The sequence below is a fragment of the Nanorana parkeri genome, unplaced genomic scaffold (genome assembly GCF_000935625.1).
Source record: "Nanorana parkeri isolate BGI_ZX_2015 unplaced genomic scaffold, ASM93562v1 scaffold814, whole genome shotgun sequence".
Lineage (NCBI taxonomy): Eukaryota > Metazoa > Chordata > Amphibia > Anura > Dicroglossidae > Nanorana > Nanorana parkeri.
This window is the reverse complement of record NW_017307082.1, coordinates 712724-718302: the sequence shown is the minus strand read 5'-3', so window position 1 is coordinate 718302 and position 5579 is coordinate 712724.

Here is a 5579-nt window from a genome sequence, read left to right as displayed (position 1 = left end):
AAAAAAAATACCATCCAACTTTCCCCATCTCTTTTTTTTTTTTTTTTTGCACTCGTCTGAATCGCACGATTTTTATCCCTAAATCCATGTTTACGGTCACCATTTTTATTTTTATGAAATTATATTTATTAAGAGCTTAGTTCTTGGATCTCCAAAATGAATCGCTGGGGAAACCAAATGGCCTGATGTGAAAAATGAAAGTCCAATCGAACAGCTCAACAAGTGAAGACAAATCCTTGAGTGGATTTGATGCGGAAAATACAATACACCTTTTGTATTGCTACAGAAATGTAATTATTTGTTGTAACAACAAAAAAACCGAACTGAGATTACGCTCGGGGTGGGTGGGCATTGATCAGCATAATGGCTGTTGACGAATTATACTGACTATGATGTTACTCGGTCTATCGTTTGCCTTATGGAAGAAGGCGGATAGACAACCTTAAAGGTTTCCGCATTTGCCTCTCCCCCGGGTGACTGATCAACATTGCAGGTCTTGTTGATGCTTTTGTTCCTTATGACAGTATCTTTTCAATATATATTTTTTATATTGTCGGAGCAGACGTTAAATGACCTTTCATGGCCCTCCCATTCAAATGCGGTCATTCGATTTTCTTTTCAAGTGGGTTAATGATGCAATCGTATTTCCATATATAAAAGTGACACGTGTGTTTTTAGCCACACACTGTTGACCCCTGCACAATACATGGAAAGTTGTCATGCAGAACTACTTAAATTTATACTTTGTGATAACTTGATTTTGTTTTTCTTTCCAGATAAGTTACAGTGTTGTAACGGTGTGATCCTTTTTTAATGCATATTAAAAAAAAAAAAAGAAAAAAAAATGTTTGCAAACAAAGGATATTTGTTTTTAGAGCTTTTGTAAATAAAGGCTTAAAAGATATTTTTATGTGGTCAGTCCTTTCCGTGAGACTGCTGGATATTGTCATGTAGATGTTCATTCTCCTTTTACTCGCTGATACTGCTCCTGAGTACCTAGTGTAAGATATGTTTGCTTTGTCTTCTCCTTCCTGCAGTTGTCAGGATGCTGGCACAATACATTTGGATGTTTATGAAGGTCGCCTGAGCCCACAATAATGATAAATCTGTGTGTCCTTTGTAAAACACATCTGACACCAGAACTACAAATAGAGCGTGATCAGCATGCTGGAAGTAAGCAAGCAAAGTCCGACTTCTGACATGCTGAGTATTCTCGATTTTTAAAAAAATGTTACTACCATAGCCTGTGCCCATTTCTTCCGGGTGGATGATGATCAGGTGCACGACAGATTGTTTAATGACTGACACAGAGCGGACTATTCAGTAAAGGTGCCCATACACCTTACAACCATCGCAAGACTTATGTCTTGCGATGGTTGTAAGCTAATTAAAAGCTCGTACGATCTGCCCATCTTGGACATGTACTTGCGATGACTGCAATGAGGGGCGGGCTTTCGATGACTGCAAACGAGCAGTGTGCGCGTGCACACACCGGCCCATTCCGCAGTTGTCGAACAAGCAGGCCACTAACCCGCCGAGAATCGTACGATTCTCGGCAGGTTTTCAAGCCTGCTTGTTCAACGGAAGACGTGCGACCGTACAGTAGAAACAGTCCCACGCCTTCCATACACTTTGCGATTATCGTACGATCGTGGGATTTCCCGCGATTCTCGTACAATAATCGTACAGTGTATGGGCACCCTTAGCCAGCAAAATCTAATGCCTATATTGTCACTTTTCATCTATGTAATTTGCCATTGGATAATAGGTCTAGGTTCAGCAACATTGTGTGCCCAAAAACTGAGCTCAGCTGCCGACCTGAATATACTGAATGATCAGGTATTTCCATCAATTCATTATTTCTTCCCTGATGAGCGTATTCCAAGAAGACAATGTCAGGATTCATTAGTAGAGCTGCAGCTAACGATTATTTTCAAAATCGATTAGTTAGCCGATTATTAAGTTCGATTAATCGGATAAATAAAATACATTTGTAAAAATGGCTCCAGTGATGGGACTACTAGTTTGTATTGAGATTGCACTCCATCAAGGGAGCAAGCTTGGAGCAGTAGAGCGTGGATGCGGGCGGGCGGGTCTGGCAGCGGTGAACGTGAGGTGGGGAGGAGGTGCGGCGCGCAGCGTGTGTGGAGCCGTGAACAGGGCCAACTGATCGGAAGCCGATTAATCGATTATTGAAAAAGTTGACAACTTTTTCAATAATCGATTATGTCGATTAGTTGTTGCAGCCCTATTCATTAGGCTCAAATTGTGAAAGAATGGTTCAGGTAGCTTGAGACATCTTATTCACACATGGATTGGTCACCAGAGTCCAGACCTTAACCCCATTGAGAATCTTTGGAATGTGCTGGAGAAGACTTTATACAGTGGTCTGACTCTCCCATCATCACTACAAGATCTTGGTGAAAAATGAATGCAACTCTGGATGGAAATAAATGTTGTGACATTGCATAAGCTTATCGAGACGATGCCGCAGCGAATGTGTGCCGTAATCAAAGGTAAAGGTGGTCCAACAAAATATTTAGAGTGTTTTTGAACAGGCAGTGTACATCCTATGTGTCATGTACACATCCCTCATGTAATATAGTGCACAAATACTGCTTGCATCAACATGGTATGTGTTCCTGTATATATGTTTATATGTTTTTCTCTAATGATGTGGCCTTAGGGTGTGGGGCTATGCTTTGCACTCACAGAAAGTAGATTGAATGGCACAGGACATCATTCACCCTGAAAGAGGACTGACGCTGCACCATAGAGTATTGTGTCTTATTGGGGCAGCACTGGACCGGAGAGTTGGGCTTTTAGTATAAAAGTATTACATTTGTATTTCCTAAAAATGTATTCACTGCTGATCATATTTTGTATCAATACACTCTTTCCCCATCCCTGTGCCATGACAATATTTCCATTGCTTTCATAAAGCAAACCACTTGCCTCCACTTTCTAGTTTATAATGGAAAACACCATGATTCAGGAACACAACCACTTTTTTGGGGCATTATGCAATCTTCTGGAAAAAAAACAACAAACTTATAGGATATGGTTTTCTGGCTTACTTGGGGTTCACATTGCTGTTTTCAGCAGGGCTCCATTGCCAGCAGCAAAGACTTGGTGTTACACCTACTGCTACCTCTGCACGGTAATTGTTACGGTAGATAAAGGGGTTACACTGCTATGTGTCACTTGTGTTGCAAAAGTTTCTGTTCTACAAGGGAGAACCAAACAATAAAGGCGTAATACATTTTACAGCTTTAAAAGAAGTAACTGATCACTTGAACATATCATTTTTCCACATCGTCCTTATGCAAGAAGATGCACTTGTTGTATCTTTCAACTAGCTTCTGTATTCCTGCAGAGAAGAAGCTTTGCGGCTGCTACTGAAGCCAAGGTGTACACTGCTTCCTTTACTTCATATTACGGTAGGTGAATCTGCGACTGTGGTGTGTCTCCTTCTTTTTGCTCATTACCGGTGACAATTCTCTCCAGAATACCCCGATTTTCTTCATACTGTCTCAAGAACTGGTCCACACGCTGTTGCTTGTGCAGAGCAGTAAGAACAAATCATGTGTAGACTTTCCTGATTCATGGTGCTATGCCAATACCCAGCCAACATACGACAGTGAATTTCCACTGGTTTCACTCCCTCTGCCCAAAGAAAGCGCAATATGGCACAATGTTCTTCCTTGGTGTAATCTAGCAATGGAGCATCCATGTTTCTGTACACCTGACTACCACTCAAAGTCCAAGCGTTGTACTGTATCGATCTATCCAACAGGCTATGTAAATATGCTGCATTGTGCAAGCTTCTCTCTGTTCCGGTTACCACCTAATTTATGACTTGCCTTTACTGTTCCCTCGTATATTCTATCCACACCTCTACGTGGCTTACATACACCAGTGCAAATACTAAATGCAGCAGTTAGGACTGGTGAGCTCACTGATGTCAGCAGTAGCATCAGACTATGGTGTAGAGCAACCCTATGTTCAGATGCTTTAAAGCGACACTAAACTCGGGAGTTAAATCCTACAAATACATTCAAGTACCTGAACTATTAACAAAAATGTATCTTATTTATGTATCACTCGGCTGTAGATCCTCAAATCATCTCTGTATTGGTGCTGACACTGTCCTTCCTTCTGGAGGGGGGCTACTTTTGCCCCATGGTCCCATGTGTGTTGTAAAGTAGTCACCGCTCCAAGCTCACTCCCATGATGGACTACAATACAATACAAATTAGTAAACTAAACATGAGATTGTAGTCCATCACGGGAGTGAGCTTGGAGCGGTGACTACTTTACAACACACACAGGGACCATGTGGAACGAAAGTAGCCACCATCCAGAAGGAAGGACAATGTCAGCACCAATTCAGAGATGGTTTGATGATCTACAGCCGAGTGATACACAAATAAGATACATTTGTGTTAATAGTTCAGGTACTTGAATGTATTTGTAGGATTTAACTCCTGAGCTTAGTGTCACTTTAACCTGAGCATGATACAAGCCTGCACATAGCAAGACAAGACTATACCTGCATAGAAGTAAAACTGTGGTACCTTATTACAAATCTGTCAGCCAGCCAGAACTAGATTTCAGTATTGGATCCTCAACAGCTGGTCAGGACTACCTGATGTGCTCAGTCCATGCTTCCAGTGTGATCCCTTTGAGGTCTATCTAGGCTGAGCAGTGCACAATCATTGTGGGGGTTAAATCAACACCTGTCTGACATCACATTAGTTACACACACTATTGGGGCAATTCAATAAGGCAGTTCTGGTGGTGTGGAAGCCTTGTGACATATTTATTAAGGTCATGCAACGCTTTCATCAGAAATACAGTCACGTGCGCCAAATTCAAGTAGTTCATAGTGGCAACAAAATGGTCGGTCAGTATTGCTGTAACAAATTCAGTAAGGTATACCAAAAAGTAGAGTATAGTAAGACCTCTTCCTTGTTGGCGTTAATTGTGTGGACTTGATCTTCCACGGCTAGTAATGAAGTAACAAAGATTCAAATACATCATTCCGACACATGCTTGAATCTGTCCTACATTTCAACGTTTGTTATGCACTACCAAGAGGCAGGCCTCTTCAGAGTACCTATGAATTCCGCCCGTATATGTGCACGTGTCTTTCTAAAATGTAGAACGTTTTCCGATGCCTCACTGGTGAGCTGTAAGATGGCATACAAGCAGAGCTGTGTAAGTAACTTTATGCTGATGTAAAGGAGAAGAATGCTTTCACTATGAATCTTGGACTGCTGTGTGTCTCTTAAATAATAATGACGGCTCACGTCTATTAAGGATGAATTCATATTTAAGCAGTAAGACCTGTAGCCACCTCGCTGTTTACATTCTGCTTTCAGGAGAGCAAGCTGCTCCTGGCCACCACTAGAGGGCGCTGACTGGGAAGACCTGCTCTGCGTTCAGCTACATCAGCAACCTGCCACCAAGGAGCAGCTTGTTCACAGCACAATAAAATGTAATCACAGCTGTAAGGCTAAAAGCCAGGCTGTTCAGAAAGGGGATTCTTCCAAAGAAAAAGTGACCGATTATATATA